General features: G+C 40.4%; 1 long non-coding RNA gene across 2 annotated transcripts in view; it reads left to right on the plus strand.

Moving 5' to 3' along the window:
• Positions 1 to 12,896: 12,896 nt before the first annotated feature.
• LOC112058808 (uncharacterized) overlaps positions 12,897 to 25,788 on the plus strand; it is a 98,152-nt gene continuing 85,260 nt past the window's right edge. Inside the window, exon 1 of one of the 2 annotated variants that reach the window (XR_010593247.1) lies at positions 12,897 to 12,985. This is a non-coding gene — a long non-coding RNA (uncharacterized LOC112058808). Of the gene's footprint in view, positions 12,986 to 13,009; positions 13,191 to 25,788 lie in introns of those variants that run through there. The other variant, XR_010593246.1, reaches the window with a different exon arrangement.

Raw genomic sequence — 25,788 nt, forward strand, 5'->3', positions numbered from 1 at the left:
TGGGCCGACCTGGTAAACTCATCTTTATAAAGCTCTCATGTGTTTTTAGTGCTGTGAAATGTGATAGCACAAAATAAAACCTGTTACATTTGTGGTTTCTATCCTTCTCCTTATATCAGTGGCAGATCTCTCCCACAGGTGGATATGATTTACTTCCAGCCAATTAATTCTTGTGCAGCAGGCCAAATAGCATTAACATTTGGTGGCTTTCCTTGATTGATAATTGATGCTGTACAATTACAGTATTCTTGGACCTTTCTTTTTTGTTGTTGTTCCTCCATTTAAAATGACACTGCCATATTTAATAAAAAATCCTTGTGTGTTATGAGCACGTGTCTAGAATATTAAAAATGGAAGAATTTTTATAATGCACTTTTCACTATTTATGCTGTTTGCTGGTTTGCACTTTAGCTTGAGGCTCAGGCAGGATGAATATCAGAGAAAGAATATCATCAGTACAGTACCTAGCACAAGACCGTGATCCTCAACCAGAGCCTCTAAGCACAACCACTATAGAAATAACAGACATTTAACTGGTAATCTTTCAGATCCTCAGCCTAATTCAATACGAGTTGCTCAAAGTGCTCTCAACACTCTGATAAAGTGTTATTTCATTTTATTTTAAGGCCCTGATTCTACACTATCCCAAAAACTATCTAGAAGGACTCCATTGATTTCAGTGGGGCACTCTGTAAGTGCGGGTCTCAGCTCACAAGATTCTCAGTGCAGGATTGGGACCTAAATTAACATATTTTTCCAGATTGCCCATTGTGTCTGTTGCATTATATTTATTTAATCACATTGTAATTGCCCCAGCAGAGGGACAATTTTTTCAATAGGCCTGTGCATGATAGTACAATAAATAAATAAACCACCCCAAAACAAAAGACCTGTTTTCCCCTAATTTTGTAACTCTTAGTCTACTCCATAGGTGTGAATCAATCTAGATTGATGTGAACATAGAATTTTGCCATACTGCATTAGAGTTGATATAGCAAATAAAGTATATTGCCTCCTGCAATGGCTGATACTTTATTCTTCATAGAAAAGTGAAACAATCTCTTCCTGTAATGGACTGAACCACTAGAACAATGGTGTATTCCAATCCAACCTAACCCCTGCAGGGATCAGTTTAAGCCATGAAATATGAGATGTGATTACTCCTAATTTAAAATGTATAGCTACAAATGTTACTGCTTATAAAATTAATTAGTTCTTTTGAAAATCTAGCTACAGTATTTTACACTGACCTCTTTGAGTAGTGAATTCTACAGGCTGACTATCTGCTGTATAAAAAAAGTATTTCCTTTTATTGATTCTAAATGTACCTACTGTTCATTTTATTGAGTGATCCCTTGATGAATCTGTATACTGTATCTGAATTGGGGCCAACCACTTAAGGCACCAAGCAGCATGGACACTTAAATATGCACTTAAATCTGGTATGGAATTGTTTACCCACAAGCATATTTCCATTCCTTTACAATCAAATTAGCAGCTGCTCAATAGAAGTGTCTGAATGTCTACATTTTAAACCACGTATAGGCATAGTTTTAAGCTTCTGGCTTCCTTTGCTTCCACCTGGATGAGGTTAATAATGTCTGTCTTACTAGTGCAACAAGTAGAGGATGCAATTCTTTTGGCATCTTGTTTTAATGCCAGCTAAAGGTTCTTCCACCCCAGCCTTCTTCGGGACATGATATTCTAGTCATGCTTGTGACACAATCCACCCTATAGTCGATCCTGAATTTAATCAGTACAACAGAGTTTTTATTCCAAACCATTCAAAATGTGCAAACTCTCAATGACTTTAACAGTAGTAGAAAAGTATCAGAGGGGTAGCCGTGTTAGTCTGAATCTGTAAAATGCAACAGAGGGTCCTGTGGCACCTTTGAGACTAACAGAAGTATTGGGAGCATAAGCTTATGCTCCCAATACTTCTGTTAGTCTCAAAGGTGCCACAGGACCCTCTGTTGCTTTTTAGTAGTAGAAAAGTTATACTTCCAATGTGTGAAAATGTAACTTTTGGTTATATTTTAAAATTATAATCAAATAAATATAATAACCTCATCTGGTTTGTTAAACTGACAACGTTTGGATTTGAATTTCTGTGTCTAAAAGTTTGTATAATCAAGACATTCATTGTGCAGTTTGAGGGAGTAAGGAACATTGAAGCAGGTTAGCAAGAGGTCTAGAAAGAGAACTAGAGCAGGAACAGTCTCTGCCACTCACTCAGAATCACCCTATTATTTGCATTCAAAGGTTACAAATTATCCATCCTTTGGGGCTGAAGGCAAAGTCTGGTGTTAGAGGTTTCTAGACTATTGTATTATTAAAAGAAATACAGATTAAGACTTTGGCCCTAATCCTTCAGTCAGATCCATGCAAGCAGATCACAGACCTCAGCACCCATGTGCAATTCCGTTGACTTCAGTGGGACTCTGCAGAGCTCTGTGTAAGCTCAAAAGCTTGTCTCTTTCACCAACAGAAGTTGGTACAATAAAAGCTATTACCTCACTCAGCTTGTTTCTCTAACAGCCCTTTGGGGCCATTAAGTGCTAGCTAGCTAGTGACAAGAAAGCAGGCGGCCAACTTTCTGTCAGACTCCTATGCTTGGGAGGGAGTGAAGAAGAGGATTCTTGTGCCCCTGTCTCACTATTCAGCACCTGTGTAGAACAAAGAAAAAATTTACCTTTGTGTGGAAATGTGTGTAATATATGTATATCTATCTGGATATACAGACAGACATCCCTTCACCTTAGAAGAGGTATAATACTGTAATGAGATAGCTCTGCTGGATGGGATCATACTACTCAGTTGTGTTATAGCTAAAAGAGAGAGCTCAAGTCAGGGTCCTGAGTTTCTAGAAAAATATCGGAGTTCTGTCCCCACTACTAGGGGGAGGGATAGCTCAGTGGTTTGAGCTTAAACCCAGGATTGTGAGTTCAATCCTTGAGGGGGCCACTTAGGGATCTGGGGCAAAATCAGTACTTGGTCCTGCTAGTGAAGGCAGGGGGCTGGACTCAATGACCTTTCAAGGTCCCTTCCAGTTCTAGGAAATAGGATATCTCCATTATTTAATTTATTAATTTATTTACTAGCTGGAAGATCTTAGTGACCATAATGTGTGGCGGAAAGACAATGGTGAAGTCCTAGTTGACTGAAGATGTGTTCTGTTCTGAGAAAATTAAATTTAACATAATTGCAGCCAGCCATTTTGTGTGTCAAGCTACTGTTAGCTGAAAACCAAATACCACATAGCAAGGAATAATTGTTAGGACTCTGAAAGGCACGGCCAAACCAGCTGCATAATTGCAGTTTTGCTAATTAAAACAAAAAAAATAAATTAATGTACCATAGAAATTAAAAAATATTTAAATAGCCAACCTTGGTTTTAAGTGCTTTTAGTATATGATTTATTATTGTTATAACTAAAATATTAAAAATGTTTTGCTAATAAAAATAAGTGATTTGTTAAAGCTAAAAACATTGGTAACCCAGTAGGGTTAGTATTGTAACACACAAGGGGTTACTATAAGTTATCCATTTTTTAAAAATTAGCTATTAAAAATTAAGTAAAAGTAAACACCTCAGAACAGTCCGAGGGAGCTTTGCTTCAGGCAAGGAACTAACACCTAAACTCCCTATCAGCAGGACAGAAGGGGGGCCCTGGAAGCCTGACTGGTAATCACTCAAAACCATCTTGGATTTTGGGTAACGATAATGTTTGGGGTGCTCTAAACTATTGCTATAGCATATATTATACTGGCACTAGAAAAGGTTCAGAAAAGGGCAACTAAAATGATTAGGGGTTTGGAATGGGTCCCATATTAGGAGAGATTAAAGAGGCTAGGACTCTTCAGCTTGGAAAAGAGGAGACTAAGGGAGGATATGATAGAGGTATATAAAATAATGAGTGATATGGAGAAAGTGGATAAGGAAAAGTTATTTACTTATTCCCATAATACAAGAACTAGGGGTCACCAAATGAAATTAATAGGCAGCAGGTTTAAAACAAATAAAAGGAAGTTCTTCACGCAGCACACAGTCAGCTTGTGGAACTCCTTACCTGAGGAGGTTGTGAAAGCTAGGACTATAACAGCGTTTAAAAGAGAACTGGATACATTCATGGTGGTTAAGTCCATTAATGGCTATTAGCTAGGATGGGTAAGGAATGGTGTCCCTAGCCTCTGTTTGTCAGAGGGTGGAGATGGATGGCAGGAGAGAGATCACTTGATCATTGCCTGTTAGGTGCACTCCCTCTGGGGCACCTGGCATTGGCCACTGTCGGTAGACAGGATACTGGGCTAGATGGACCTTTGGTCTGACCCGGTACGGCCGTTCTTATGTTCTTATATATGTGTGTGTGCTTAAGACCAAATAAAAAAGTAGTTTTAGATAAAAGAACTCTGGTTGGTACCAATCATTTATCAGACAAAAAAAGCTATGTCCTCATTTATTTATTCCTGATACTGCCTAAAAAATAAAGTTAAATTACCACTGCTTTGGGTTCATAAAACCCTGGGTAGCAGTTCCAGTGTATATATATAAAGGCCCTCTAATACCATCTGTAAACCAAATGAATTTATTATAACTGCACAAGATAAAGATTTTGAAATTATTTAGTCAAATCATTCTCTACTTACTTATACAAGAAGTCCCTCTAACTTTTTTTTAAGGGGATTTCAGTAGAACTATTTGAGTAAAGAAAAAGGATTTGGCTCTGGAAGTTTGGAACTGTAAGTAATTATCCTTATTTCCAACTATTTTTTCAAGTGTAAAGTGCTGAATTCCTTTACTTTTAATTAACAAAAAATATGCCTGTGCTACCGGATATTAAGTCTTACACCTTGTAGAAATAGGATTGCATTGACATAATTTAAATTATTTTACCTTTCAATCTGTTGAGTTTTACCAATGTTTCTGAAATTTAAGGAAAAAGCATTAATGAAAAATCTTTACGTTGATAACATTCACCTGCATACGACAACTGCATAAATAAAATCATTAGATTTCTTAAGGGCACTGGTTACATCATGACCGTAACAAAAAGCATGACTCTCAGGATTCTCTTTATAACATCCCAGGGTGTTCATCTTTTCCAGCAGCTCCTCTGAAGAAACTTCACACCAGCCTCTCATTCCAAGAGCACAGTGCTTGAGATTAGCTAGCCTGTTACAAAAGTTGTGGTCTGAGTTTCCCACCCCAGAATGTAATGGAGACAATGCTGGCTTGCTTATAACCAGCTGACTTTAAAGGATTTGTGTTCAAGATCCCAGGAATTTTCCATTATAATTACTTTCAAGTCAACTGTGATACATGTGGCTTTAGAAAACAACCACCACAACCATGTTTTTTTTTTAAATGTGAAATGCTAAAGGTGCCCTTAGGGAGCAATGACATCTTTTAAAGATTTTAAGAGTGAATATAAAACTAAAGATTGAGCTCTAACTTTGCCTTTAAGTACTTAAAAGAACCTTTACAAGTAAGGGGCCACACATTATACTCTGCCCTGCCTGAAATGAAGGTAGCACAATATGCCAAGAAAGCGGTCAAAAATCCACAGAGGGGTGAGAGCAGTTGCTCTGATGCATTCTCAGACATCATTTGTAGGACCTGTAGAAGTCTTTCCATGGATTTGAGCCTGGGGAATGGGAGTGCAACAGGTAGTGGAGAAACAGGGGTGCAACCACATGACATTGCTGCAAATAGTGCTGGCTAACTACTGCTGCTTAGATCTGTTGTAGGTCCCCTGTATGTTGCTGCAACTTTTCATCATGAGTAGGGCTACTGGCCAGGGCCGGCTCCAGCATTTCTGCCGCCCCAAGCAAAAAAAAAAAAAAAAAGTTGCGATCGGCGGCAGCAGTTTCAGCAGCAGGTCCTTCGCTCCTAGAGGGAGTGAGGGACCTGCTGCCCCCGAATTGCCGCAGGTGCCGACCCTCTCCCTTGGCCGCCCCAAGCACCTGCTTGTTAAGCTGGTGCCTGGAGCCGGCCCTGCTACTGGCATACACTCAGGGCCGGCTCCAGGCACCAGCTGAGCAAGCTGGTGCTTGGGGTGGCAGATTGTTCGAGGCGGTATTCTGCCCAATCCTAGGGCGGCACGGCCGCTTTTTTTGTTTTGTTTGTTTGTTCTGCTCCGGCCGCCCTGGGGGGGGCGGCGGTGCGGAGAACCAGAGCGCCCTGCAGGGCAGTCCTCTTCCTTCCCTCCCCGCCTACCGGAGCAGTGCCCTCGCGGCAGGCAGCAGCGCAGCGGGAGGAACCGCGTGGCAGCGCCCCTGCAGTAGCCCTGGCAGCCCCCTTCTCTCTCTCTCTCCCGCCCGCTCCCCCCACCCCCCAGCCGGTCCCCCTGGACCCGCGCTCCGGCCGCGCCGCAGGTTTTTGTTTTGTTTTGTTTTTTGCTTTGCTGTTCTGGCCGCCCCATCTTTGGTTTTGTTTTTTTGCTTGGGGCAGCCAAAAAGCCAGAGCCAGCCCTGCATACACTGCAAGGCAGCACAGCTTCTTAGGCAACCTTAAAGGATGAGCAGCCTTTAGTTCCAGCTCTGAGCTGCCTAAAGATGGCTCAGCACTTAAGGCCTTATTTATATGGATAAGAATAGCCTAATACAAAAGAGATTCAATACTGCCACACATTCATAACCGTACAAGCTACTATAAAGTGCAGGTAGTTAAAAAAAATAAGGCATGTATGAACATTACAATTTTTAAAATATATCACTATAAAACTACTGAATCAGATTCCAAACTTGGGCTAGTTATCTTCCTGAATATGAACTATAAATAGGGTGACCAGATAGCAATTGTGAAAAAACAGGACAGGGGGTGAGGGGTAATAGGCGCCTATATAAGAAGAACTCCCCAAAAATATGACTGTCCCTTTAAAAATGGGACATCTGGTCACCTTAACTATAAAACATACTACATTTGTAGTCTTGAACGACAACCATTTTGAGCTATAAACAGGGCCGTTTTTTTGCCGCCCCAAGCAAAAAAAAAAAAAAAAAAAAGCTGGAGTGCTGCCGAAGCAAAAAAAAATAAATAAAGGGGGAGGGGCGCGGAGTGCCGCCCCTTGAAAAGTGCTGCCCCCAAAGAGCCGGAATGCCGCCCCTTGAAAAGGGCGGCCCCAAGCACATGCCTGGAACACTGGTGCCTAGAGCCGGCCCTGGCTATAAAACTGCAAAAATTTTACTTTGTAACATGGCAAAAGTTTTATTTTCCTCACTCTTGCTTAATTCAAAAAGCTCAAACTTAAAAAGAAAAATCACTTTTGCACTGGATCCAAGCATAGTGAATTTCAGCCCCAAAGAAATTTGACAAAGCTACAAGCAACTGAAAAAGAGGTTCTAAGAAAGCCAAAATTTAATCTTCACTATTACATTTTCCACTTGCTATAATACAAGGGTATGTGTGTTACAGAGAAGATATCAAATGTGGCGATGGCGAAATATTTGTGTACTCATATCTCAATTAACATACTTATATGAAATTCCAGCTACACACTATGTACATCAATAATGGCTCAGATAGAAGCAAGGCTAATGGATCCCCACATTTCTGGTAACCTAGATTGTACTGTATTATTTGTAAACTGTTAGCAGAATTTTGTTGTTTACTATATACATTTCTTCGAATGAACAAATGTTTGTTTGCAATAATGAAAAGTCTTTCAGAGATCTTATGTAAATAATATGTCTATAGACAAAAACAGGTGATTAAACTTAGTTTGAATAAATGAATGAAAACACCTTTAAAAATGGAAAACAATTTAGCTTTTACAAATGGCAAGAATTTCAGTACTATTCTGTAGAGTATGACATTACAGATTCCTGAATACAAAAAAACAAAACAAAATGGAAGCACATTCTCTGTTTCAATGTGCTTAGTATTTTCAAGGTTTTTGCTAGCTTAGCTAGAAGATTATTAGTGATAATACTTAGCACCTACATCATGCTTTACATTTTCAAAATGATGTACAACTGTTAACTAGTTAATGGGTATTAGATATACATGTGTCTAGACTACAGAAATGAAATACTGGCTTCTTTACTATAGAAAATTGCAAATCTCTTTACAAATTAGGCAGCAAGATTTCATTTAAACCACAGAATCAATATGGTTAAAAGTTGATGGTTCCTCCTAGTGACAATCAGTCACAGATAGAAATTTAATTTATATACACATCTCTATCCCAAAACAACGCTCTACCTGAATAATTTTGTGTTATGAATCAGGATTAGGCTACATTTCTCCTGAACTGCAGATGCCTATATATGAAGAAAAACTGGCATGAGGTGAGCGAAATCTAATCTTTGCTGAACAAGTGACTTTTAGATGTAGAATGGATGGACATTCATATTTGGGGATTAACATTTTACCACCATAAAAGAAACATTTTGAGATATACATTTTTAAAAATTCAGTAAAATATGAAGCACAATAATATGTTTGAAAATATATATTGAAACATGTATGGAGAAGGTAAAACTCCTATCTTACACATACCTGGTAGGTTGAGTCTGAAACATGCAACATTTCTGGAGCATAATATAGTATATAGGGGCCTAGTGGTGTGACTTAACATCACATAAATTTCCAAAGGAAAATTATTTGTGATCACTTAATCAGTACAAATATACAAATTCATTGTAAAGAGCAGTGCATCTCAGAATTGCAGGTTATTGTTGATTTTTTTAACTTTATTATATGTTTCTTAAATTCTAACAATGATTTTAGGATACGCTCTTTATTCAGTTCAGCACTGTTATAATATATAGACTTTGGTCCATGTATGATGGTGCCAATCCAACTCTTATTAAAATCAGAGGGAGTCTTTCTGTTGACTTTAATGGGAGCTGGATTAGGCCCAATATGATTAGAAACCTAAAGGAAACCATTTTGGGGTTTTTCACAGATTCATAGATTATAAAACCAGAAGGGACCAATGTGATCATCTAATCTGACCAAATGTATCATACAGGTGACTTCCCTGAATTAATTCCTATTTGAACTGGAGTGTATCATTTACAAACAAATGCACTATTGATTTTAAAATTGACAGTGATGGAAAAAGCACCACAACCCTTGGTAAGATGATCCAATGATTAATTACCCACACTGTTAAAAATGATTGCCTTGGTGCCAATCTGAATTTGTCTAGTTTCAATTTCCAGCCATTGGATCTTGTTACATCTTTGTCTGCTAGACTGAGGAGCCCATTATCAAATTTTTGTTCTCTGTGTACTTACTTAAAGACTGTAATCAAGTCATCCTTTAAAGATAACCTTCTCTTTGTTGATTTAAATACTGAATGCCTTAAATCTCACTATAAGGCAATTTTTCTAATCCTTTAACCATTCTCGTGGCTTTTCTCTCTGAACCCTCTCTAATTTATCAACATCCTTCTTGAATTGTGGACACCAGTACTGGACACAGTATTCTTGTACCAATCACACTGGTGCCAAATACTCAGATAATATAGCTGCCCTTCTCATATTCAAGATTCCTATTTATATTCCCAAAGATAATATTAGCCCTTTTGGCCAGGGTGTCACACTGGGAGTTCATGTTCAGTAATCATCTTCCATGAACCTCAAGTCTCTCAGTCACTGCTTCCCAGAGTAGAATCCCCCATTCTGTAAGGATGGCATACATTCTTTGTTCCTAGATATATAACCTAGATGTGGCTGTATTAAAATGCATATTGTTTGCTTGCACCCAGTTTACCAAATAATCTAGATTGCTCTATATCAGCAACCTGTCCTCTTCAATATTTACCACTCCCCCAATGTTTGTATCATCTGCAAGCCTTATCAGAGATGATTATATGTTTTCTTCCAGGTCATTGATAAAAATGTTATATAATGTAGAGCCAAAAACTGATCCCTTGTGCTTAATGATGATGATTTCCTCTTTACAATTACAGTGTGAGACCTGTCAGACAGTTTTTAATCCATGTGTGCCACATTAATTTTGTATCATTCTAATTTTTAATCAAAGTGTTGAACAGTACCAAGTCAAATGCCTTACACAGAAGTCTATTACAGTGGTTCTCAACCTTTCCAGACTACTGTACCCCTTTTAGGAATCTGATTTGTCTTGCATACCCTAAGTTTCACCTCTCTTAAAAACTACTTGCTTACAGAATCAGACATAAAAATACAAGTGTCACAGCACAATATTACTGAAAAATTGTATGTTCTCATTTTTACCATATAATTATAAAATAAAACAACTGGAATATAAATATTGTACTTCCATTCGGTGTATTGTACATAGTGGTAAAAACAAGTCACTGTCTGTATGAAATTTTAGTTTGTACTGACTTTGCTAGTACTTTTTATGTAACCTGTTGTAAAAGTAGGCAAATATCTAGGTCAGTTGATGTACCCCCTGGAAGACCCCTGTGTACCCCCAGGGTGCACATACCCCTGGTTGAGTACCACTGGTCTATAAGATCAATTAAACACTTGTACCTTTATCAACCAAACTTGTAAACTCATCCAAAAAAATATCAAGTTAGCTTGACAGGATCCATTTTCCATAAAACCATGTTGGTTGGCATTAGTTACACTATCCTTCAATCCTATATTAATCAACAAAAAGAAGAACAGGAGTACTTGTGGCACCTTAGGCCTTGGCTACACTTACCCGCTAGTTCGACGGCTGGAAATCGAACTTCTGGGTTCGACTTATCGGTCTAGTCTGGACGCAATAAGTCGAACCCGGAAGTGCTCGCCGTCGACTGCGGTACTCCAGCTCGGCGAGAGGAGTACTGCGGAGTCGACGGGGGAGCCTGCCTGCCGAGTGTGGACCAAGGTAAGTTCGAACTAAGGTACTTCGACTTCAGCTACGTTATTCACGTAGCTGAAGTTGCGTACCTTAGTTCGAATTAGGGGGGTAGTGTAGACCAAGCCTTAGAGACTAACAAATTTATTAGAGCATAAGCTTTCGTGGACTACAGCCCACTACAGTCCACGAAAGCTTATGCGCTAATAAATTTGTTAGTCTCTAAGGTGCCACAAGTACTCCTGTTCTTCTTTTTGTGGATACAGACTAACACGGCTGCTACTCTGAAACCTATATTAATCAAGTTTTCTATCAACCACTACAGTATTTTGCCTGGGATCAATGACACACCAACTGACCTATAGCTACCCAAGTCATCCAGTTTACCCTTTTAACATATTGGCACAACATTAGCTTTCTTGTAGTCTTCTGGAACTTTCCCAGTGTTGCAGGATTTATTGAAAATGAACACAAACTGTCCAGTGAGCTCCTTGGGACAACTCTTTAAAAACTCTTGGATGCAAATTATTCAGACTGCCTAATTTAAAAATGTCTAACTTAAGTAGCTGCTTTTTAACATCTTCCTGAGTTACTGTGGGAATGGGAAGTGTTTCATGATCATCATATGATATGACTATATCATCTGATTTTTTTCCCAAATACAGAACAAAAATATTTATTGATCCTATTTCCTGTTTTGCATTATTGTTGATAATTCTACCATTTTCAACTAGTAATGGACCAATACCGTTGTTAGGATTCTTTCTGTTCCTAATATACTTAAAAACAAACAAACAAATCCCTCTTTCTTTTTTACCATTTTGTTGGTTTGATAAATGAAAGACAGGAACTATCATTTTACTTTTTAATTGGTTTGCTGAGTTTTTATAAAGTAATTTGGTAATTACTGTTGGATGATGCATTCACAATTGAAGTGCTGAATATTCTTCATCAACGTTTATTTTATTTTCTCTTGTACAAAAAAAGGGGGGGGGGGTATCTAAGCCTATAAGCATGCCTGACATATATTACAAAAATTAAACAGCAAGGAGAACCCAAAACTTCCCTCTCCAAATGAGATTCCTCTCAAAAACCTGTTCAAAGGTTCCATGGAACTTTTTGTAAGAGTAAAGCTTGGTTTTGGCATTTTACCCCAAATCTCCTACTATACTATAGTGCGAGGTGCTCTGCTCCTGTTCCTTATCGTGCTTTTTATTACAGAGAAGGCTGCATTTTATTGGTGACATACATATATAGGCCCAGAGCCTGTAAACACTTGTGTGTGTTAAGGGCATGCACTAAGTTGCCTATTTGTATAAGAGTTTTCAGGATCAGGGCCATAGCCTGTGAATTGCTTTAGGATTAAAGGTACTCTATAAGTGTAATGTTATTTTTCAGATATATTTACTTCAATTCTCACAAAATATGAAAAAGAGCCTCCCCTGGCCTCTAGATGGTTTCAAAACTTACTTAAAAATACAAAGCAGCCAGCAAAGACAAATTCAGAGTCCTATCCTAACCTTATAACTAAGCAACAAGCAAGCAAGCAAGCCAAACACAAAAATGAAAAGATTGAGCTATGTCAATTGTATTCAATTTCCTACAGTTATTTGGCTGAATAAAACGTTGATATTTGTTCCTCTACCTTACAGCTCTCCTTCCTTTTTAGCCCTAAATTTGACTTTTATTTTATACAGTTCTCTTCTAATCCTCCTTTCCCCAGTGAACATTGATTCCATCAGAAGTACTGACTAGTACAAAACTCCCCATTAAGCGTTCAAAGCCTCCTTTAACCGTCTTTAGCGTCCCCACGTTTGAAGCGTCTTAAATAATTTCCCGCGCCCTCAAATTTGAAACTTGCTCTAGCAAGTGTGTGTGTGTTTGACAGCTCCCGTAGCAGGCGGGGGGCTTTGCTGGTAAGGGGCTTCTCACCTGTCCTTAACCTGGCAACAGAGCACAGGGGGAACTAGGTAAAGACCGGGGCCACATGAGGGCAGGCCGGGCCCCTGTGCCGAGGTGCCCTGCTAGGACCCCTCGCCAGGGGGGAGCCGTCCGTGGCACAGAGCACGTGGAGCGCCGCTGTTTCGGTAGCTACCCTCGGTTCACCTTGCAGCGCGGCCGCAGCTCTGGGCGGAGGTGGGGAGCGCAGGGAGAGGCGGCTTCCCCCGCCCGCTGAGGCAGCGACTTCCGAGCGCGGAGAAAGGTGGGGCGCTGTCCGGGCTCGGGGGGGAGGCAGGTGGAGCTGAGCGGCTGGGAGGAGCCCGCCCCTTTGCAGGAGCGGGGCTGATGCCTGGGGGACCCGAGCCCGCCAGCAGGGGACACGCTCGAAGGCGCCGGGCTTGGGTGCAGAGGCTCTCGGTGCCCGGCGGAGCTGAGCACGGGGGATGCGCGCAACCAACTCGCGGCAGGTAGGGCCCCTCCGCGGGGTGCAAACACGGGAGAAGCTGCGAAGGAGTTTGCTGCGGGGGCTGCCTGCGGCGGGCAGGAAGAGGGGCCCTGGGTGCTTTTTATCTAGAAAGGATGTGTCGGGCGTGCTTGGACTGGGCGCAGTGGGGCTGGGGCGGGGCGGTGGTTGCAGTGGGGCTGGGCAGGGTGGGCTGGGCTCTGGCGGGGGGGTGGTTGCAGTGGGGGGGGGGCGTGGGTTTGTGTTGCATGTGTGGGAAGTTGAGGCACTTTTAATGCACCTGGGGAAGGTCCTTAGCATCCCCACTCCCTCGTTATGGGCTGAGTGGCTCTGGGGTGGGGTTAGGGTGACCAGATGTTCCAATTTTATAGGGACAGTCCCGATTTTGGGGGCTTTTTCTTATATAGGCACCTATTACCCCCCACCACCTGTCCTGATTTTTCACACTTATTATCTGGTCACCCTAGGTGGGGTTATCGTGACAGTTGCAATCCTGAAGTGACCGTCCCACAGATGGTGAGCAAAATAGGAAGCCCCACTCCCACTGTAGAGGCTTGTAGCTCAAGAGTGCTTTTCCTCACCCGTACGTCCCTGCCCCAGGTCTGTCTGTCTAGGGGGGGAGAGAAGGAGGCACAGGGCTGGCTGGGGGGAGAATACTGTGTGACTTGGAGGGGAGGAAGGGTGACTGGAGACGGGTATCTAGGAGACAAAGAGTGAGAGAGGGATTTAACTGGAAGATAGGGGATAAGAAGAGTTTGGCTGTGTCATGATTTGTTTGACTGGTAGAGAAGGGGGCGAGTGGCTGGGTTTGTCTGGTAGAGAGATGGTGAACAGGAAAAGGGTTACACTGGCGGGCTGCCAAGGTCTGTTAGGAAACAATGTGAGGAAGGGGTATGGAGCTCTCTGTGGCAGGCTCTGCCAGTAGGATTGAGGAGGGGGGTGACTAGGCTGACTGGGGACTGTAATTTCCTTTTCTGGGAGTCCCTGTTGCTTGCTCTGGGTGGGTGGATGGAGAGTGGCATTCAGTGATTGATGGACAGTGAGGTATTTCTCCATCATCTTCAATATAAGTTTGATCCAGTAGAGGAAAAGAATAACCATGAAAGAAGAGGAGCAGGGAATATTTTAAAATGACACCTCTCCTGCTGCTCCATGTCACTCCCTCCCCTCCCCCAATTTCTTCAGGCAGTGTTTTGGGTTAATAAATCTGGGCTGATTTGTAACTCCTAATTGTTGCCAGCAGCGTGAGAGCAATTCCTCCTTGGCTCTTTCTGTCTCTACAGACTTCTAATGGGCCTTCACTCTGCTCTCTAAAGTCTAGTTTTGAGTTATTTTTTTCCATTCATATGAAAGAGGCTCAACAGTTAAATGTGCGGCTTGGTGATCGAGTGAAGAGGCACGTAAAGTACACCTGCTGCAAGAACAGCCCATATGTGGAGGATACATAGCGTATCTATCTCTACCTTGACTTGCTTCTGCTCTGTTTTCTGTTCTCTGCCATGTAGCTGTCCTGACTTTATCTCTCTCTCTAAAACTAGCCAAATGTCTCACTATTTGCATATCCACTCATATGGTGTAACATGTGTGTGCAATTATATTTTTGACCAGCCCTAGAATAATAATAATGTAAATATATGGTGTGGTTTTATCTGATAAACAGCATGGCTTTAGTTTGATAAATGCTCTAGTGACATTAAATGTGACTTAAAAAAAACCCATAGTTACTCTGCAGATGGTTTTTTAAATCTGCTGATAAATTGTTACTGTATCAAACGGTTAGGGGTTGTCTTCACTGTAGAGTTAACTTGAATTATAAACTAAAATGTTGCTCCTAACTCTACAACCACACACACCATCCATTAACTTAAGTATGGTGGTGCTTTTAACTTGAGATGAGTTTACTGTCAGGGATATAAACTACAGTTTGAGTTACCTCAGCTTAAGGCATGTTAGCTATCTTGCTGTAAAAACATAGTGCAGACAAGGCATTTGTAGTGTTTACTATGAGATAAACTAGGTGAGGTCAACCATGGGCGGCAGGGTATAGTGCAGACCTCACGTAGCTATTTTGAAGTAAACACTACAAATGCCTTGTCTCCTCTTAGGGTTTTATGTATCCCGTATTAGTTATTTCACTGTTTTAAAAAAAAAAAAATCCCCCCACCACCTTTGTGTCAGTGAAGACAAAGTCTTACTCTGAAAGGGTTTCATTGACATGATCTTCAGATGAAAAGCATTATATAAATTCTGACCAATACTGTCTGATTGTGGTACTTCCCCAGATGTCTGTATTTATCTGTCTCTTGTCTTCTGTTTAGATTATAAGCTCTTTGGGGCAGAGACTGTGTTTTTGTTCTGTGTTTGTACAGCGCCTAGCACAATGGGTCCTGGTCCATCACTGGGGTCCTTGTCACTACGATAGTACGAGCAATATTCTTTTGTGTACATCATAAGTCAATAGTTAGAAGGTGAACAATCTAGATATATAAATAATAAGTTTTAGTGTGTTTGAAAGTAACTGAGTGGTTTAATAATAAGCCCTCTTTGCCTTTATCCTATTGAACAGATGATCAAAATGAAAAAAACCCCGAAATTACTGATCTTATTAACCATTTTTACAGTATGATATAAAATGGAAAATCTAGGAGTCTGGGAACTTGGGGTTAATGCTATGAATGCCTGTGTGTGTTGTATAGGTAAAAGATTAAACAATGAGAAATCTCCAATGTTTAAATTAATAATTTACACCTCTACCTCGATACAACGCTGTCCTCGGGAGCCAAAAAATATTACCGCGTTATAGGTGAAACTGCGTTATATTGAACTTGCTTTGATCCACCGGAGTGCGCAGCCCTCCCCCCTGGAGCACTGCTTTACCGTGTTATATCAGAATTCGTGTTATATTGGGTCGCATTATATCGGGGTAGAGGTGTAACTGAAAAGATGGGGTTGAAATTGGAAAAACATCTGTAAAATTGTTAAAACCAAAAAATATGATGTAATTTATTTGAAGCCAGTTATGCTGAGTGTATATCAAATGCAATATTTCCTGGTACAGTACATACAATGTGATTTATTTATTTAATTTGACGCTCAACATAGAATGTACCTTCAATATTCTACTTTACTTCAGAAGTGAATGTTCTAAATGAAAGTTACCTACTTCTTATAAAACAAAGGTATTTTTAAGCTAGTTAATGTCCACTTGATGTCTTCATGGTAAAAATTCCTGCAAAAAAATTGCAAGAATCTGTTTATAATTTTCACTGGTATGTCTATCAATTCTAAAAGTAAAAATATAGCAGATACCGTATTCTTAGGCTAACCAAAAAGCAAAATACCTACCAACAACTTTTCTGACTACAGTGGAGTGAACCCTGCTTTATATTGTTCCTCTGTGTAACAGCCCCTATTGCCTGATAGTAAATATGAATAACTAACTTTTACATAACTGTATTGATCTTTAAAATGTACTGCTTTACATGGTAGAAACAGGAGAAAATAGGTTATTCTAATAGTAGCATGTTTAAGCCATCACACAATCTCTGTTCCATAAATAAACTAAACCAGATTCTGTGAGGGAGGAGACTTTAAATTTAAAAAATACAAATTATTTTAGGTTCCGTAAAATCTGCATGCAGGGCTGTCCCTACTCATACGCAAAGTACGCAGCTGCGTAGGGCACCAGGAACTTTGGGGCACCAAATTTCCTGGTGCCCTACACAGCTGTGTTCTGCTCCGCCCAAGCCCCGCCTCTTCCCACCCCTGCTCTGCCCCAGCCCCGCCCACACTCCACCCCTTCCCCAAAGCCCCTGCTCTGCCCCACCTCTTCCCGCCCCCACTCCACTGAGGACTGCAGCAGGGGTCGCCTTGCACTTACCAGGCATTGAGAAGTGGAGCAACCCAACCCCAGCCTGCTCCGCTTCGCTGGTGAGTGCTGGGGGACAGTTTCCCCCCGTCCTCCAAGCCTGCTCCTGCCCCTCTGTGGAGGCCTGGGGGCAGCCTTCCAGCCCCCCACAGAGGCCTGAGGCCAGCCCCCCTCCACAGAGGGGCTGCATAGGGCACCAAAATGGCTAGGGACAGCCCTGTCTGCATGTGTGGAACTCTGCCAGGAATGCTTCCTAAGGGTACGTCCAGATTACCTGCTGGATCGGTGGGTAGCGATCGATCTATCGGGGATCGATATATCGCGTCTCGTCTAGACGCGATATATCGATCCCCGAACGTGCTCCCGTCGACTCCGGAACTCCACCAGGGCGAGCGGCGGTAGCAGAGTTGACGAGGGAGCTGCGGCCGTTGATCCCGTCCTCATGGCACGGGATCAAAGTCGAAATAAGATATGTCGACTTCAGCTATGCTATTCCCGTAACTGAAGTTGCATATCTTACATTGACACCCCCCACCCCCCAGTGTAAAGCATGCCTTCATTACCTATTTCCAGCTAACCTTCATCATTTGGATGGTGTTAGCCTATTCTTTGTTTGGAAACAATGACAACTCCATGAAAGAGAAATACATGTGTTTTCACTAAGTCAAACATTCAGGTTTAAGAGCATAAAGCTGTGCAAAATCAAGGTCCATCATCATAATTCTTGCTTAAATAGCCATATGTCTTCTGACACTCAAATAACATATGGCAGTATTGTTGTATCCAGATAGAAAAGCATTTTGAAACCTTGAAGAGTACTATGGTCTGAAATAATTCACACTCTTGTTTAATTATATTTGACAGTAAGTTGCACCGGAACCATGTGGAGTGAGTCTGACTTGGTTGTCTTAGAAATACAACCTCCACAAAAAACATAAATAGACTAGGTCATAGCTTCTGATGCAAACAAGTGGCAGCATCACTCTTAGACTCCGCTGTCACTTTAAAAAAATATTTTAATGAATAATGTTGGTTGGGTTTTTTGTAATGTAATTGATTGGCCTACTAATATGAGACTGTGAATATCAATGAGTGTACCATTGCTGTCTGCATCAATAAATGCTTTATGTTACTGGGGGAAAGGTCTCTGAGTCTATGAGGGAGTGGAGGAAATATGGACCCAGACAGTGATACTGATTATAATTAATTCTGAAAGTTCTGTTTATATTCCTGACAGTGTCAACAAAATAAACCCACAGCTTTTCTCTATGGTTATTTTCAGCAAGGGCTCTGCATTTAGATTAAAACCTCTTGTTAGTTTAAAAAAAAAAAAACAAGTCCTCCTCAAATTCAAAATTAGTTAATTTTTGAAAAATTAAACAATAAAAATAAATTCCTCTTGTAGCTGGCTATTATTTTATCTCTTGTTCACTGATGTATTTGATCTGTTAACCAGTCAGAAAATAAGAGGCTCAAATTTTCAGTACTGGATATTGTTCAGCTTGCAAATAAAAAGCCTTCAGCTGGACACTGCCACCACAATGAAGGAGCTGCTTTAACTGCTACTATGGCCACCAGTGAGTAGCTGCTGGAAGCCCTCCATCCTTCTGTGTATTATATAAATAGTAATGTAGGCCCTGAACATAGTAACATAATGGAACATGCACTAAAGAGCCAACTGCTGATATATGTTAATCAGTTTGTTAGACATACATCTTGCTTAGTTCCTCAAAGAAATTGACAACTGCTGTATAAAAAGTGACAAGTTACTGGGAGTGAAGCAAAATATTATTCTAATAACGGAGACAATTCAGCTCTAAAATGAATTCCACCACATTGCTTTACATTTCATACTACTTGCTGCACATAGTGTCTGTGCAGCGATGAGTGGATTCACTTGTGATTTTATTCATTCAGATTGGAAAGGTTTTTCTGAGCATTATTTCTGCGTTTTTCACTGGAACATTTACAAGACAATCTCCTTTGTGTGGTTATGCAAGCAGTAGCACTCACTAAGGCCCAGTAGGGAGAATGTTTTGTGATGTCCATAAAAAGGAGAAGCTTTATTCATCACATTTCTGCTAAAACCTAAATAGATGCATTTGGACATGATCAGAAGTGATTTTATTCAATTTTTTTTTAAACTTGCATCTTTAAGAAAAGGATATTTACAGTAAGGAAAATAATCAGGTGCTCTTGCTTGGCCAGAAGGTTTGTTGAACAGAATTCTGACACCAGCCAGACCAAGTCAGCATTTATTAAATGACCATTTGTATCTAATATGATAACAGTAAGTGATATGTTCTATGATAACTCTAAGTCTGGATCCTGCAGTCTTTGCATGGACAAAAACTTACATTGACTTCACTGGGAGCTTGCTTAGGGGAGAGCTGTAGGATCCTTCTTAGTTCTTTTTTAAACACAGCTGGAAATGTATTAATATTTTTCATAAAATAGTTTAACAAACAGTCATTAACTGCATCTGTCGGTCATTTAAAATCAAAATTGGGAATCCAAGTGTTCTATTACAAGCAAAGTCACACTGAACATAGAAACAATCACTTCTTGGTATGACACAAGATAGAAAAAGATTTAAATGATTTGTTGTGTACTCTTGTAATCAGTTATGGAAAATATTTAAACTTTTCTGAAAGTGCATCTTGAGGAAATTAATAGTTTCCTAAATTAAGCTTATGTGCAGAATCATCCATGTGATAGCTCCTAAAGTTCTGAAGTCCTTTAAGTATCTTCTATATATAATGGCACCATGGTCATCAATAAAGATCAATATTTAAGATGCATACTATATTCTGATTCCTTCAGCCTTAGACACATACTTTTAAAAACAAACAAAAGCTTTGAAATATAATGCTGTTTAATAAAGTGAAAGATTGTCAGACTTGAGAATGAAGCCCTCTATGGACCACATCTAATGAGGGGTTGTTATAGTATTGGTTACAGTATATAGTGTCAAAGTTGGACAGAAGCCTGGAGTTCAATCTCCTTATCCATTCAGTTCTTGTCTACTACTGAGAAAGCCAGTTAGCATCACCTGTGAAAGTGTTGGCTTTGTGATATGTACCAATGGCCAGTGCTGCCCTCTCTTAATGTAAATTAAAACGAATCTTAATTGCCCAAGTCCTACAAAAGAGATTGGAGAGGAATACACAAAGAGGGGTAATGTAGGTACGTACCCTCCATTTCATAGGTGTCTTTTTCCACTGAAAGGATCTCTAAGATGTTGAGAGAAACTGGCTTGGGGAAGCTTATATTGCCATTGCCTCTTATGAATGTGTTCTGTGACTAAAGGACTTTAATTTCAAAAGATTGTTTTTCAATAATTGAAAAAGACAATGGTGAAAATATGAGAAATGTAGTTTTTATAATTTATTGTGTAAGCCAGCAAAATAGGTAACTTCAATATACAAACTCTACACCTGAGTAGTTTTAGAATAATTAACAAAACAGATTTCTATATATAAATTCCTGAGGTGACAAAACATGCCTGTGTTTCAGGAGCATGTCTTAGGCACCTCAGCAAATGTGTAGTGTGATGCATCAAGCTTCTTCATCATGTTGCTGTAGCTATACAATATAATGCCCATGTATCAACTTGCCTGCACACCTCTATAGGATAATGGAGTTTGAAGTGCAATAGCAATAAAATGCCAAAAGCCTTTGGATGGCGCCCAATAAATATGAAACACATTTTTCAATTTGGGTTATGAGCGAGCAAAATTGCTATGTATTCTAAAAATATTATGAATTTCTACCCGTATGCTATACATTTTGTAGGTACATTCTGCAGTATGGTTTTCATTGTTTGGGTATTTGAAAGGCAGCTTGCTCTTTGCATAAACACTTACTGAATTGGTGCACTTTCTTACTATTTCCTGCCACCTGACTCTTGTGAATTGAGTTTTGATGTCTTTGCCTTTGAAGCAATGTGTATTGAATTTTTTTTACTCTGGGGGCACTAGGAGATCTCTGTATCGTTTTAGGCTGATACTACCCAAGAAGATTCTAAGATATCTAGTCCTTAACTTTGTATTCTGCAGGATACCCCGTAGATTTTGGAATTTAGTGTTCTGATAACCAGACCAAGTACTGTAGCTTTTTTTATAATAAGAGGAACAATAAAATGGCTACTGTTCCAATCTAAGTTTAAATTTGGAGTAGTTTTTGGAGCGATAAGGGAAATAAACTTTTTGATTAAATGCTATGCCTTGATGCAAGCCTCAACACTTTTTTTTCCCCCTGTTATCATTGGCTTGCTATCAGAAATTTCCTCATAGGTGCAACCACAGGTGAGGGGATTGCATTTTCACACCTGGGTGAACCTATACTGAGGTTACTAGTTTTGCCAAAGCAATTCCATAGCTTTGGGGAATCATGAAATTTCTGACTCAAATCACTTAATTATGATTACCATCTTGTCTTTCTTCTCCCACTTTAATGCTTGCATGATTTTAGTAGCAAATATTTCATGTGGCACTGTAGCCAGAGACTAATGATTTTTGCTATTTGAAACTGGGATTCTAATCCATTAGCAGCTCCATATTTAAGATTACATGTCATTTGTTTTCTACTAATGGGTGGAAATTCCTTAATTAAATAAGAAAATTCAAAATAAAATCTTTTTTTTTTAAACTAAGTGTCAAAACAGTTTCATTATGTAATGAGTGAAGAGAATGGCGTGGGCTGCAGGAGACTATAGAACTTGGGAACCAGGCTGGGCATTAGGATCAGAGAACAGGTCTTGCTAACAGGGCTAGAGTGAGGGCTGGAAAGGGCTGCCTGCCCAGACCCATGCTCACAACACTCTTAAGACAGTGTAGTCTAGTGACTAGAACACTGAACTGACGGTCAAGAGACCTGGTTTATATTCCCAGCTTGGCCACTTTACCTCTCTGCTTCTGTTTCCCTCCCATGCTTTGTCTCGTCTATATTGACTAAGCCTTCTGAGGCTCTTTTTTCCTCTTTGTCCTGTTTGTGTTAATTATATATAAATAAGTCAATTATTCTCCATCCCCCTTGCAGTCCCTGCCTCATTCAGTTTATAGATGTCGATAGGGATAGTAAAAAAAAGGGAAACATTGAAAGGGGGCATGGAAGGGGAGTAGGAACACAGAGGGTTTGTAAAGACCACAATATTGGAGATGGATAGCTCATGGAATGTGGAGTCAGAAGGGGTTATAAGAAGAGGGGATAGATGTGGAGGGTGGATGCAGGATTCTAGAAGGAAGATTGATGACTACAGAGGATGAATGAAATACTAAATTGGTGTGAGGAGGTTACATGGAATTCCGGAGAGCAGCTGTTTGTTTTTTGTGTATTTGTTTGTTTTTGCTTAAATTTGAAGGGTGGAAGATATTTCAGTATATCAATCATTAGATGAGATCAGTGGTTCTAAACCTTTTCTAGACCGTGACCCCATGATGCAAAACTTTACCCATCTTACTATAAAGAAAGGAAGGATAGTCACAGCCTGAAACCTGTTCGTGACTCCCCCTGTGGATTAGATTTGCCGTATGTGAAAAGCAGTTATAAAAATGTTTTGGTTTTTAAATAAATCCATTTTGAATGACATATAATAAATGTTGAACCAAGTAATTGTTACATTTTTAGGAATGTAGGTGCTGATTCTGCAATCAGATCTGTATAGGTGACTCGTGCACCCACATAGAGCACTTTTGAAATCAGTTGGCAGTCTGCATGGTCACAGAATTCTGATACTGTGCAGATCTGATTGAAGGATCAGGGCCTTATAAACTATCACATGGCTCTTGCCTTGATGTGAAAACACATATTTACAGTGCACATCACTCTGTAACTAACGTGATGATCCAGGTGAGTCACTTGTTAGTTTTGAGCAGTTACAAACATAGTTCCCAATCATAATGCTAGTTCTTGTAGAAAGTAGCAAATTAAAAAAGGTGCTAATTTCAGAATGATATTTCATGGTTACATAGTTGGAAATGTTTTGTAATTTCAGATGTTATTCCGAATACATTACTTACTACAAAGAGATTCACACTGGCTGTTTTATATGTAGTCCGAAAACAAAGAAATTACCCATGACTGATTTAAATTGTTATATGCTTATGAGGAACATTATTTTTACTTTAATCTTAGGACTAGTCTGATTTTTTTTTTTTAAGACTGATCCAGGAAATTTCTTCAAGGGAAAAAAAAATCTAATTTGAAATATTTCTGAAATTAATTGTATCCAGATTGTACAGAGCAGAATGTGGGGTCCTCTCTTTGAAGCTGTGTAGTAAAATATATAAAAATATTACTTAAAATAGTGATAGATATTAAATGCAGCATGTCCTGTTGAAAGATTAACAATAAGGTTTTTTTATATGGGTTATCTTTTGTATTTATTTTGTGTAAATGTTTCAAAGAACTGACACTTTTGGTGTTCCTTTTTCAAGTATAGATTTTTCAAGTTTAAAGGATGAGTCTTTTGCACTAAGCTATTTTTTGCTTATTTTGCTATAGTGAAGTTAGTGACATCATTTCCATTGTTAGCCATCTCTTCTCAGGGGTATATAACTCTTCCATAAACATTTTGCTTTGGGCTGCAGATTGGTATTTATGGTTTCCACCCAGGAACACTTTTTTAATACTGTTTTTTTTTTAAATTTACATATGCAGAAAAACCTTGGAAATTAGAAGACTTTCTTGATATTAACTCAACAACTACTTTGAATTTAAATATGAAGTTTGACAGATTGGTCAATGTTAATTTTTTTTGCAATTTTTAATTAAATCTATTTTAATTGGTCAAGACTTTAAACCATAACTGGATTCTAATACACATATCCTAAACACCAGGAGTGAAATCCTGACCCTTCTGAAGACAATGGCAAAACTCCTGTTGGATTCAGTAGGAGAAGATTTAATCCCAGGGGCCAGAGTATGAATCCCTTGCTCACACTGGTGAGCAGGTACTCTCAGAAGTAGTCCCAGTTACTTCTTCATAGGGATTATTCCTGCAAGTGACTGAAGATTGGTTGGATTAAGGGGTTCACAATCTGGCCTAGAATCTTTAAAAAAAAACAAAAACGTATCTAACAGTTAGGGTTGCCACCCCTCTGGGTTTTACCTGGACAGTCCGGGTTTTGGCTTCTGTGTCCTGGTGCCATTTAGGGTTACCAGGTGCCTGGTTTTCACTTGGAAAGTCTAGTCAAAAAGGGTAACTTGGCTGTGTCTGGTCAGATGTACTGACCAGACACCAAAAGTCCAATTACTGTGTGGTGGGGGGAGGCACCGGGTCATTAACCCATGCCAGCCCCTGCTCAGCTGGTGCTGCCTCCTACCTGCAGGAAGACTCTTTTTCAGGCTGTAGCAGCTCCCATCGCAGCCCTGGAGCAGAGGGAGCCAGCTGGGGGTTGGGGAGGGAAGTGGAGATGATCCAGCAAGCAACGGAGGGAGTGAGGAAGACAAGCAATGGGAGTGGGGTCTTGAGGGAAGAGGCAGAGTGGGGGCAGTGTTTTGGGGGAAAGAGGCAGAGCAGGAGGCAGGGCCATAGGGGTCTGGTTACCAGCAATTAGAAAGGTGGCAACCCTAAACAGAGTGGTGGATTTAAAGTACTTTTATTGAGCTGAATGTTAGTTAATAGTTCAAATGAATCAAAATGTTCAAGTTCTACCCTAGCTAACTAAGTAACTGCATGATTTTATTACTGTTAACCTCGTCCTTCCTTTCCTTTCCCTCTTCTTATTTGTTACTCGTTGCCTCTTTGCAAACACTCAGGTGCACAAAGTTACTCAATCGCACCAGTGTTTTCAGGATCTTAGCATGTATGCTCCTTGGGGCAGAGACTCTAATCAGAGGTGTGATTGCAGCTTGATAAGGCATACCTGCACTCAGGGCCGGCTTTAGGCCAATTCCACCAATTCCCCCGAATCGGGCCCCGCGCCTAAGAGGGCCCCGCGCCCAGTGGCAGGGTCGCTGGGGTGGGGGCAAGTGGCCGAGAATCCCTTCCCTGGCTAGAGGCTACTTTTTAATATTTACTCATCCGGCAGCGCTCCGGGTCTTCGGCGGCACTTCAGCGACGGGTCCTTCACTCGCTCTGGGTCTTTGGCAGCACTTTGGCGGCAGGTCCTTCAGTGCACCCAAGACCCGGCGCGAGTGAAGGACCCACCGCCGAAGACTAGGAGCGCCGCCCGGTGAGTACAAGCCCCACGTGTTTTTTACGTGTTTTTTTTTTTTTCAGTCATCCCTGCCGGGGCCCCGTCAAAACTGTTTGAATTGGGCCCCGCACTTCCTAAAGCCGGCCCTGCCTGCACTAGCTTTAATCTGGCTAGCATGGCTAAAAATAGCAGTGAAGACATGGCAGTAGAGGATTCAGAATGGGCTGTACAAGCCTGCCTAGAACCCTGGGTACGTGCTCACATTGTAGCCTGTGGTGGGCTTCATGCTGCTGCATCATGGATACTAAAAGTGTGGGGGAGGCAAGAGGGGCTCAGCCCACAAAGGCCATAAGGTCTACCCCTATCCCATGAGCACCAGGCCCATCAGCAAATTCCCAGGTCTGCAACTCCTGGGAACCGTTCCTTTTAGTTTTTTAACCACTCCGGAAATCAGCTGCAAATTTTGATGAACTAACCTCCCTACCAAGTACTATCACTAATTACTAAATCCTGTTCTAAATATTGAGTCTTTTCAGTTATTGTGAGACTGCTCCATGGTGTCCAGTCTCTATGAATCTATTAATCTTGTGTTA

Source organism: Chrysemys picta, chromosome 1 (genome assembly GCF_011386835.1).
Source record: "Chrysemys picta bellii isolate R12L10 chromosome 1, ASM1138683v2, whole genome shotgun sequence".
Taxonomy (NCBI): Eukaryota; Metazoa; Chordata; order Testudines; family Emydidae; genus Chrysemys; species Chrysemys picta.